Source organism: Microtus oregoni, unplaced genomic scaffold (assembly GCF_018167655.1).
Source record: "Microtus oregoni isolate MIOR12 unplaced genomic scaffold, Mior012 000010F_ref0000083, whole genome shotgun sequence".
Classification (NCBI taxonomy): Eukaryota; Metazoa; Chordata; class Mammalia; order Rodentia; family Cricetidae; genus Microtus; species Microtus oregoni.
Genome location: NW_024543069.1, coordinates 54,242,744 through 54,255,204, shown reverse-complemented (window position 1 = coordinate 54,255,204; position 12,461 = coordinate 54,242,744). Strand labels below are relative to the sequence as shown.

At 38.3% G+C, this 12,461-nt stretch overlaps 1 protein-coding gene and 1 pseudogene across 2 annotated transcripts in view; one reads left to right on the top strand and one right to left on the bottom strand.

The window, feature by feature from the left end:
• Pard3b (par-3 family cell polarity regulator beta) overlaps nt 1-12,461 on the bottom strand; it is a 1,021,419-nt gene that overhangs the window by 783,266 nt on the left and 225,692 nt on the right. The gene's annotated exons all lie outside the window — the stretch shown is intronic.
• Nucleotides 9,625-10,803, top strand: LOC121452811 (annotated as a pseudogene).

Genomic DNA, 12,461 nt, shown 5'->3' with positions numbered 1-12,461 from the left:
GCAGGATACAAGATTAACTCAAAAAAAAAAATCAGGGGCCCTCCTGTACACAGATGATAAATGGGCTGAGAAAGAAATAAGAGAAACATCACCCTATACAATAGCCACAAATAGCATAAAATATCTCGAAGTAACTCTAACCAAATAAGTGGAAGACTTGTATGACAAGAACTTTAAATCTTTGAAGAAAGATTTTTTGAAGAAATGAAGAAGACACTAGAAAGTGGAAAAATCTCCCATGCTCTTGCGTAGGTAGAATTAACAAAGTAAAAATGGCAATCTTACCTAAAGCAATCTACAGATTCAATGCAATGCAGCAAAATTCTTCACAGACCTTGAAAGGATGTTACTCAACTTCATATGGAAAGCAAAAAACCCAGGATAGACAATCCTGTACAATAAAATAACTTCCAAAGGCCTCACAATCCCTGACTTCAAACTCTCCTCCAGAGCTACAGTACTGAAAACAGCCTGCTATTGGCATAAAAACAGACAGGAGGACCAATGGAACCGAATTGAAGATTCAGATATTAATCCCCACACCCCAGAACACCAGATTTTTGACAAAGAAGCAAAAAATATCAAATGAAAAAAAGAAAGCATATTTAACAAGTGATGCTTGCATAACTGTATATCAACATGTAGAAGAATAAAAATAGATGCATATCTATCACCATGCACAAAACTCAAGTCCAAATGGATCAAAGACCTCAACATAAAGCAAAACACGCTGAGCCTCAGAGAAGAGAAAGTGGGAAGTACACTTGAACGCATTGGCACAGGAGATCACTTCCTAAATATAACCCCAGTAGAACAAACACTGAGAGAAACAATTTGCTATCTCTTTTACTCAAGAGAATTTTTTTGAGTATTTTAAGCAGTTTATTTAAATGTACATGATGATGATGGTGGTCATGAAAATGAATCTATATCTAGAACTAAGCATCACTATTTTTGCAGGGCAATAACAGTAATTGATAAAACAAATGCCAGGCACAAATTCAGTGCCATAATAAATTTCCAACTGTGTACCAAAGCTTGGGACAGCCTGCTGCTTATTTGTGGGCATTTTTTTTTTGACAAACTGCTAAAGCATACCTATTATTAAACATCTAATTATATAAAATGACAATTAAGTGAATTGTTAAAAAACAATTATAATAAGAACTTTAAACACTTCCTAATTATTTGACTGCATCTTATTGCCATCCCCACTTGAGGTTATTTATATCAATTGTTATCTGCATATACTTGCCAGTGTTCTGCTTACGAACATCACACAAGTAGTCTGGAATTGTCTGTGGTCAAAGTATTTTGGCAGTCAGAAAATGCTACATATCACTCAGCTAGCCCTGAAAATTATTTGCTAAACTATTACCAGCGCGCTACTGTAGACGTTAACAGCAAAGAACTGAGCACATTTACAATGAACAGTTGAAAGGATGCCATTACCTTTGTTATGTTACCGCAAACAACCAATGTGAGCAAACACTTTGCAATATATATTAGGTTTTCCATTGTTCTGATAAAAGATTATAACCAAGGCAACTTATAAAAGAGTTTACATTGGACTTAGAGTTTCAGAGGATTAGGGTACCTAGTGGAGGGGACAGCAGGAAGCAGACAGGTGGCTGGAGCTAAGGGCTCACATCTTGGACCACAAGCCGGAAGCTGTGAATAGACTTAAAGTGACACACAGAAGCTCCCCAAACAGCATCAACTGGACACCAAGTGGACATTCATTATTTAAAACACCAGCCACCATTCATTCTGCTCCTGGAGACAATAGTATGCCATCATGACATGGCACTTAAATATTTTAAGATTATGTAAGATTTCATATCAAAACCAATTCGAAAATTTTAACAGGGGAGGCAGAGGGATGGCTCAGAAATTCAGAGATCGTACTGTTCTTCCTGAGGAGAAGAGTTCAAAACCTAATACCAGCAACAAACGGCTATAATTTCATCTAAAAAGATCTGATACCCTTTTCTCCCCCCACTGGGATACGTAGACCTCTAAACACACACACACACACACACACACACACACACACACACACACACCCCTTTTAAAAATCTGAAAGACAGCCCAGGCTATCAGAAAAGTAGTTATAAAAAACAAAGTACGCTGGATGCTGTAATCCATGCCTACTAGTCCCTACCACCTTATTCACTAGTGACTCGGAATTATTTCTATTTCCTAGTTTTGAATAAGTTCTCTCTCTTTTAAACATATCCCATTGCAACTCAACAAATCAAGAATGTTCCCAAAGCCCTATAATAAAGTACCAGGAAAAATATTAATTCCTAGTACTACATATAAAAATTCACCCATGCAATAAAAATGAAAATAATGATAAATGCAGCACCCAAAATAGATTTTGACATGTGCAATGATAAAAGGGAGAAGGAAAGAATTTTAAATAAACAGGTGAGTAGTGAAAATGGGAAGTGAGACTCTCTGAAATGCAATCATCCACGGGGTCTATTTGAACTACACTGTCTTGAAGGACTGCCGTTCAGATTCATTATCACAAAAATCTGGCACTCACACCAAATCCAAACAGTGAAACCAAAACAAAATGCATTCATGACTACATCAAGTGGCTATTTACAGAAAAAGACGAATTTTGTTTTTAATCAAATCAGGTAACAGACATTTGGGGGCTTTTTCTGAGGAGGCAGAAACTTGGGAATAGTGGTCTAAAATATGAATGAACTATTCTGAATAAAACCAAAACTTTGCTACATCAAAGAGAAAAAAGAATGAGAAAGAAAACGTAAAATAGAGCAAGGCTCATATATCCTGCAAATACCCATCACTGTCAAAATCAGTCTGCACTGCTCTTGGGGACGTCTTTTGATCACCTTGGATTAAACAAAAACTGGTCCTCCTTTCTCCTTCCTTATTCGAGCACACGTGGAAATAAAACCACAAAGAACTCTCCAGGAAAGTCAGCAATGCTGCTGGCCACCAGGTGTTCATGATATGCTAAAAGGGTTCAGTGATAAGGAAATCTAAATAAAAACCCTCAAAACTGTATCATTATTATAGATATTATTATCATGTTCAGTAAGACAGATTAAGAGCGACGTGGGAGGTAGTCAAGCATCTTATGCACACACCTTCTAAATGAGTAAATGCAACCAGGAGGTGAACTCACTACATTAGACTCCACAACACTTTCCAATTAGTCACTCTAAAAATGTAGCGTTTCTCATAGGCCTTACTTTACATCCTAGGGTTAATTTATGAAATATAAGGTTTGAGTGGTGTTTGGGGTAGAAGAATGGCAAAGGACACAGAATATGAGATTATATGGTGGGAAGTCTAAAATGCTAAGGTTTTTTGTTTGTTTGTTTGTTTGGCTTCTGTTGTTTCCTACTTCAGCTTCTCTAGATTTGCAGCTCTTTTAAAAAATCAGCCTTATTTCCAAAACAAAAACAAAACAAAACAAAACAAAAAAAAACCTTAGGTCTTGTCAGGTTTTCTCCTTCACACAGAACCATGAACATGAAGCATGTTTATTATTGATCCTTAGTCAACAAGATTTGATCTGAAGAGCACAAAGGTTCTGATCCCAGTGATTTGTTTAAAGATTTCAAGTTTAAAGCCATTATTGCCGAATTCTTTAACAAGCAGAAAACGGCAAAGTAGATTGAAAGGGATAATATTTTAAGTACTTTAAGAAAGGTAAGATCAGAGAAGTACAATATGTTCTGATATTTGTGCACTTATCCAGGAAGTTCAGCACATATCCATAACAATCAAAAGTCTAATAAATGTATATTTGCTTCCAGATTCACTATTCAGAATTTTTCTGTTTAACCAAATTGGAGAAGTCTTTCTAAATTAGATTTTTAGCATCCTTCCCACTTTCATTATCTGATTTCACAAGGGCATGACCTCCAAAGAACTTTGTGTTAAATGTAACAGATATAGCCTCACATTTTTCTGAACCTATAATCCCACACACAGCATAAAAATAACTTTTAGATACAGTAAGGCAGTACAATAGATTATGAACATTAAAAAAAATTTAATGTTCATCCAAAGACAAAGGGCCATGCTTTTAGCTTTAAAGGGCAGAAGTGATGAGGAATGATAAATAGAAGTAGTGAAAACCCAATCATAAATCTTAACTAAGGACTTTCCCTTTCTATGCTAGAAACTGGTAAAATAAAAATTCAGACAATGTTAGGAAAAAAATTGCTTTGAAACCTGGAGAAATCTGATTGTTGGCACCAGCTTTATGTTGCAAAGGAAGAAATTCTGAACAATAAGTTAGTGGATAGCCATCAGAATTGTGAAATCTACAGTTAGAACTGCACTGAACTTGAACTTTTCACTGCAGATGGGCCAGGGAAGCTGAGTCAAACTTTCTTCAGTTACAAAATTAGCCTCACAAAACCAGAGAAAAGCACCCAGAATCTGTTCCATGTCCATAATTGTCTGGTTCATCAAAACTATTCTTCTGAAAAGTAAGGCAGGGAGTGAGACATAGCAAAACAAGGTGGTTTGCAGCTGTAGTCCCACCTCCCTGGAAGGCAACCTCCATAGGCCAACCTGGGCAACACTGCAAGACCATGTCACAGATGAAAGCTAAACAAATAATCTGAGTAAAATAAAAATGAAACATAGACGCAGTTTAGAAATTCATTCACAAAGCACTTGCTATGTCTTGCTAGTACCATGTGTATGTTGTGTGAATGGCAGCTCAGTCAGGACTGTAAGATGAAGTATAAGACACTGCTGATGGGAAAATGTGCTGAGAAAAAGGACTGAGTTTAAAACTAAAGTATCTCTTATGAACTCTTTGTTCTGACCAAAGGGTAAACAGATCTTATTGTTGTGGACATCACAACTAGGTCATCACAACTATCCTGCACCTTTGTGTGACTACAGGGAAGTGTCCAATTCTAACAGAGGAGGGGTGAGCATGTTCTGTTATACTAGAGACTTACGTCCTAAAAACTAATGGTAATTGGCTCAATTTGCTCACAGAAACTAAGTTAAGATAAAAGCTATTAATCTAGAGACTATGGCTTAAAAGATCTTCCTTCTTTACTATGTTGACAGATTTTGGACAATGTTTGCATCTTCAGAGATTCCACAACGGCAGCTGTTTAGCTGATGTCTTGGGGATACAGAATGTCAGTTCATGCTAGAGACCGAGCTCAGTCTCTGGTGCTGGCTCAAAACACCAGAGGACTTTTCATACCACATGTGGTTCTTCTCTCTTCTCTGAACCTTGTCTGCAAGCCAGCTTATTCCTAGCATCAATAGTCATCAAGGCTAAAAGACTCTGTTGCATTGTTATAACCAGAGCAATCACACCAGTTCTTTAAGAAGAAAAGATTCTAAGATTAAACATTCTTAAGATGTCAAGCAGAGCTCCAAGCCTCCAAAGCAATGGTGAAAGCTTTTAGAACGATACCATCCACCACAAATTGATTTTAATCACAATCAACTAATTCAAGACCCTGGAAGTAGCAGAAAGGTATGAATCAAGAAATGCAGATGTTCTATCAGCTCTCTAGTTAAAATATGTAGAAAGTTGATCATCACCAAGTTCTTGGAAGTAGAGACCATAATTCTAATGTAGACAATAATGATATAGCAGATTTAAACATTTTAAGGCGGAAGCTGTTCACCAATGTTTAAAGTTTTGATTTACATTCTTAAAATTAGGGGATTATGTTTCATGGATTTCCTGGTGGTTCCTGCTTCCTTACAGAGTTAAACTTAATCTTTATGACATCACAATCCTAAATAATGTAGTTCTTTCAAGTATGCAACTTGCAAGCTGTTCCCTACTTTTAAAGTCATTTAAAAACATATGAAACATTTTGATACTGAAATTGTTATAACTGTATCTTTACATTTTATTATTTATATTAATATGTCCTCAAAATCAAAAGCTTTCTTCTAGCTTAAATACACACATCAATATTATGTGACATATACTTAATAGAAGGAAGTAAAAAAAAATGAAGGTGATTCACTGCATGACAGCTCTGTCATGTAGATATTAAAATGGAAGGGATATAGTTAATTATAAAAAACTTCTACATCAATTATATGCTATATATACAACACTATATTAAATACCAGATAAAATTTTCATGTATATTATCTTCTCTAATATTATAAGATATACACTTTGCTATTTCTATAATTTGTACCATAATTTATATATTTCCCCTTCTTACAATATCTTTATATTCATCATCTTATGGCCAGTACCTTTAATAACAAAACTAGAACCCAGCCCCTTACAATGGTCTGTAATGCAATCATCAGTGAAAGACTGGGAACTAATCCACAAGATTATTTATTGGAAATTCATATATCTTACTATCATCAAAAAAATCTTGCTGTCAGAAATGATAGGGCATCTAAAATCTATTGAAGCCTGCTTGGTCTCCTCAGACATGTCTACCTGGATTTAAGCAATAAACAAAATATACCTGTTTAAATATCACATAGGAACACATCAAGAAGTGTGATTTCCTGATCTTATAGATTAAACAAAAAATAAATTTAAGCTAAAAATACTGGGGCTAAATTTCTATATGAGAGGAAAAATAGCATCTTGATCTAAATGTTTTCTGATGGATTCAATGAATTTGAGTCAGATTAATAATTATAATATTACAAAAATCACTCAGAGAAACAAGCAGCTTGTCACTATTGTGTAGAACATGAGCAATAACACAGGCTACTAAGGAAGGAATCCTCCCATAGATTCTGCATCTTCTGGTGGTCAGGCTGCTGGGGTGCAATTTTCTTCAAGTCTTAGACTATCTCTGCCCCAATCTCGATGAGGACACCTTCCTGTCTCTTTTAACTGGTCTTTAATGCATATGCATTCCACTGAACAAGCACACCTAAGAAAATGCAAGTAGATAGTCAATTAGCACAAGAGATTCTCACAATATGCCCATAATAAAAGATGGCTGCTAGTGGATTTGACAAGCAAATCAGTCATGAGTCATTATAGAAACAAATTTATTCATAAAACATGGATTAAACATCCAACGTAGACCAGATACTATGTTGGAAGTTCAAAGATGATATTCATATTGCCATAAAGAGCTCAAGCTAGGAAATCAATACACAAATCCACTTCAAAAGTGACATTCTGCCAAGACACAGGCTAGGATAGGATGGGGAGGATATTTACCTAAAGTCAGTGGGAAGGGGAGAGAGATCTGAGAACACTACTCTCTATATACTTACAGCTATTTGTAAAATTGGTGTTTGGCATCCTCCCCAAACATGTTTTTCTTTAATAGTAACTGGCAATCTAAAACTGTATTTTCAATTTAAAAGTGGTGAGGCAGGGCTAAAGAGTTTGCTCAGTGGTTGAGAGCATCTGTTGCTCTTGGAGACAGCTTAGGTTTGGGTCTCGGCAACCACATGGCAGCTCACAACTACAGGTAACTCCAGTTCCCTCTTCTGACCTCCATGTATATGAAGCACATGTTCAGTGTATATACATACATGTAGGCACACATTAATAAAATAAGATTAACAACTTTTTTTAGGTACTAGCACCACTTAAAAATGTATTGCTGGTCCAAAATCCTAATGTCTGAATTTGAACTATCTCTATACACACATACATACAAACAACAACAAAAAACCCCAAACAGCAAACTCTTTCAATCCCATCTTCAAGAGAAAGTAATCTCTCCTCCTTATGGTATCTTGCTATCATTTATATACTCTAAAAATTTTATTTATAGAGAGGCTGTCATCAAGTGTAACTAGATGAAAACCTAGGAGGAAGGATGTTGCAAGTTGTCTTCCTGAACTGCCACCTCTAATAGTGATTGTGCTGAGAGTGTACATTTCACAAATATATTTTCACATTGGCATGGAGCTGCACCTCCCTTCAATGTCTGTGCATCAGAATATGATACCATTTCGAGAGGAAATTCTAATATACAGCAAACTGACAAAAACTGGTATTCTCTAAGAAGCAAGAAGAAAGGATACAAAGTGAAATATAATAATACGTACTTTCCTGGCTGAATTGCCTCATCAACCAGAGGCAGCAAGTCAAATAGCCCCTGGAGAAGTAGTGCCTAAGGATGAGGGATGATCATATTCTGGGTGGGGAAGCCTTGTTCCTAAATCTATCATAATACAGACTCAAAAATATGTGCTCAGTAACTCCAAGGGTGTCATAAAAATGAGTTTCTCCTTTCAAATTTGGTGAAATGATGCAAAAGGCTATGTTAACAAGCAAGAAGCCTGAGTATGTTTAGCTGCTCTCAACTCTAAAGAGATAAGGCACTAACATCACATGTGCTCAGAGAGCTGAGCCTCTCTCTATGTCACAATCATCTTAGAGTGCATGCCTGGCAAATGGTTTTTAGTTTTATTGATATTTTGCCTTTATTGCTCGGAGAATGGGAGCACAGTGCTGTCACTGTAATTTCCCCAATATCTGATGCTCTGAGTGATATTATGATTAATATTGCTTCTCATCACACTGGTGAGACCGTCACGTACCATCTCTAAAATAGCTCTTGTTTTAGTTGTGGAGTTTTGCTATCAGCTTGCGGAAGAAAATCAACCAATGTGCATTATTTTTGAAGTTTACAAAGGCCATATTTGTCATGCCGTCATAAAGAGTACAGAGGGATACTGGCAAGAGGAAATGAATAGGATAAAAACTTATTGGCCAGACTAAGCTCTGATGACCTCCTTAGGTCTGCTGCAATGTGGTGATTCTTCACCTGCTTACCTCATTGCCATCCAAGAAGATGGCAGTAAATCCAGGCCACTATCTGGAAGCAGAAGTGCAAACAGGTCACAGAATCTCAGTGCTCCAGTAAGTCACAAAAGGACCAAAAGCAAACAAAAAGTGGCCAATTCAAAGCTCCATAGCACAGGAGAGTCATGCTTTGTTTGACTGGGACACATTTTATAGAAAAAAAAACAGAATTCAACAAAGGATCTCACAGACTAGACAAGAATGGGAAATTGGGCCTTAGAAAAAGATGTCCCTTAATTTCTTGTAGGTAAAATTCCCTTAGAATTAGGCAAGAGACTGACATCAATTTTTATACCTTTCCATATATGCCCTAAACTAAAAAGTAGTAATATTTTTTTTGTGTGGGGGGGATTCCGCACACCTATACATTGTGATGGGTTAATATCACCCGATAAAATTTCTAGATATCAGCTCAACAATTGAAATGGTTCATAAAGAAAGGGGGTAAAAATAAATAGAGCCTAATAATTTATTCAACATAGACATATGCATATTTATTAAGCTTGATGCATGCCAGGCCTTGAGCTATTACTTAGAATGAAGTAACTGATAAAAAGTACTCTGCTGTTCTGCTGAAATCAGTAGGAATAACTCTTCATAATAATAAGAGACTGAGAAGTGCAAATGTTTTTGTAGATTTAACATATTATTGTAAGGGCATCCCTCTAACTTTAATGTATCAAGTTATAGATAAACTACAAGGGAGGTGTGACTTCCAATGACCAATGTAAGCATGACTAACAGGTACTATGATAAAGAATAGAGTTAGACCTGTCCCGTACCGTCTGATCACCTTCACTGAGTTCATCAGTCCTAGTGAAAGCGCTGACAGCATGTCTAATAAACCTCCCTACAAAGTCACAAACATTGGATTAGCTGCCTGGGGACAAAGGGCCCTGGACATAGCTGAGAATGAGATGCCAGTCTTGATACAAATGCAGGAGATGGTCCAACCCACTGAAGGATTCCTGCATTGCTGGCTGCCTGCCCATCGCTGTGGAGAATGTTGTCCTCATCAAGACTGTTGTAACCCTGGGTGCTGAGGTGCAGCGGTCCAGCTGCAACATCTCCACTCAGAACCATGCAGCAGCTGTCATTGTCAAGGCCAGCTGCAACATCTTCTCCACTCAGAACCATGCAGCAGCTGTCATTGCCAAGGCCAGCATTCCAGTGTCTACCTGGAAGGGTGGTGAACGGAGCAGACATGGCTCCCTCAATATGATTCTGGATGATGGTGGTGACCTAACAAACCTTATCCACACAAAATACCCACAGCTTCTATCAGGCATCTGAGGCATCATCTGGGGCCCACAACCTCTGCAATGGGCCAATGGAATACTGAAGGTGCCTGCCATCAATGTCAATGATTCTGTCACGAAGGGCAAGTTTGACAACTTCTATGGCTGCTGGAAGTCCCTCAGAGAGGGCATCAAATGGGCCAGGGATATTGCCCTGAGGGGTTTTGTGGCCCGAGTCATCATCACCAAGATTGACCCCATCAATGCACTGCAAGCTGCTATGGGGGGCTATGAGGTGATCAGCATGGATGAGTCCTGTAAGAAGGACAACATCTTTATCACCACCACAGGCTGTGTTGACATCATCCTTGGCTGGCACTTTGAGCAGATGAAGGATGATGCCACTGTGTTTAACATTGGACACTTGGCTATGGAGATTGATATGAAGTGCCTCAATAAGAATGCTATGGAGAAGGTGAACATCAAGCCCCTGATGGACTTCTATTGGCTGAAGAATGGGTGCTAAATCATCCTGCTGGCTGAAGGCCAACTGGTCAACCTGGGTTGGGCCATGAGCAACTCATTCACAAACCAGGTGATGGCACAGATTTAGCTGTGGACTCACTTAGATAAATACCCGGTTGGGATGAGGCAGTGGCCAAAGCCCACTTGGGTAAGCTGAATGTGAATCTGACCAAGCTGACTGAGAAGCAGGCCCAGTATCTGGACATGCCCATTAATGGTCCCTTCCAGCCTGATCACTACTGCTACTAAGAGCCATGACTGCCCTTCACCTTCCAGCTGCCATCCTTGTTCCACATCCTACCTCTCTTTCCCAAGAGCACATGTCCCCAACATGTCAGTTGTTTTGCTTCACTAGTGTTTGTCCCACTGGGGCTGGTTAATCTGTCTTTGGCCTCTTTTGTGTCGTTCATACTGTTCCAGGTGTGTTGAGGGGAATTGAGAGTCTCCAGTCAAGGGCCATCCAAAGGGGACATGAGCTCTGGGAACTTGGAAGCCCTGAGGCAGGATGTGGTTAGTGGTGGTGACAAGCCTTTACCATCCAGACCTCACTTGGTCTTTAGATCCGTGTGTTTGGTTTCTCAGCCCAGGACCGGAGAAGGAGCTCTACCAGAAACCTGGAAAAACTGGAGCTGGAAGGTTCCTCGGAGCTTGGCTTATCTACCATTGGGCCGTCTCTTTAAATCTCAGAATACTAGGTTGGTACTTTGGTCCCATTTCTTAGGGGTTAGAAGAGATTATGAGATAACTAATCGAGAAAGAACAGGTGACAGCAAGATAGAAAGGGGCCAGAAGAAATAAATAGGCTAAGGTCTGTCACTATTTTGTAACGGATGGTTCCTATCACAAGCCTGGGTCACAAAGAGATTAATTTGGTTTATAGTGTTTAGAATGTTAACAAAGGAAAGTGGATTAAATAAAATCTGTTTCAAAAAAAAAAACATAGGTAAAACAGCCTGACCCATCCAAGAAACTCCTGCCATTAAATTCCAATCTATAGAAATCCAGTATCCAGTGTTCAAGGAAGTGGCTATTGAAAACCAGAGATAAGGAGGGAGAAGATTGATTGTATGCATTCATATAATTCTTGGAGGGGAAAGCAGGAAGAATAGTTTCAAGGATGACAAAGAGTTACATCTGGTAAGAAGCCATCACAAATTAATGGGAAGCGATCAGTAAAGCCTAATTATACTTTTAGAAACACACTGTCCCTTGGTATAAACAGCAGGCAAGCCTGTTCATACTGTCAGAGTCTTCAGAGAACGTTGTATCCTTGGATTTGATCTGAGACCCAATCCATGAAGAATCAACATTGGTACTTGACTTTTTTGGTTGTTATAATTAAAGAATTTATTGCCATAAGGATGAAAGTTATATTTATCAAGTAAGCTCTGTAGAATGACTCAGTTTTGTGCTCACAGGGCCCTTGACCCAAGTCCTGAAAAACATAAGCTTCCAGTCAAAGAGCACATGAAGCACAAATGCCCAGAAGCCTCCATCTCTGCCTGGCACAGTCAAAATAACCTGAGCTATCTCGTGCTTGTTCATGGATAGTGGATGACAGAAAAGTTGTCATCAAAATCATCATACCAGCATAAAATTGAGTTGGACACAAGACTCACATTTGTAAAACAATTGCTAAGTAAAGTTTAGTATGAAAAGTTCTAAGTACACTACTTCTCTTTCAAGGCAAAACAGTTAGTTGGTAAGACTACTTCTCTTTTAAGGCAGAACAGCTAGTTAGCAGGGTTACTACTCTTACAAGACAGAATAGCTATTTAGTAGGATTACTATTCTTACGAGGCAGAACACCTAGCTGGTAGGATTACTACTCTTACAAGGCAGAACAGCTAGTTACTAGGTGAGAATATGGACTCCGAAGTCAAGCAGACAGTATCTGTGATTCAGGA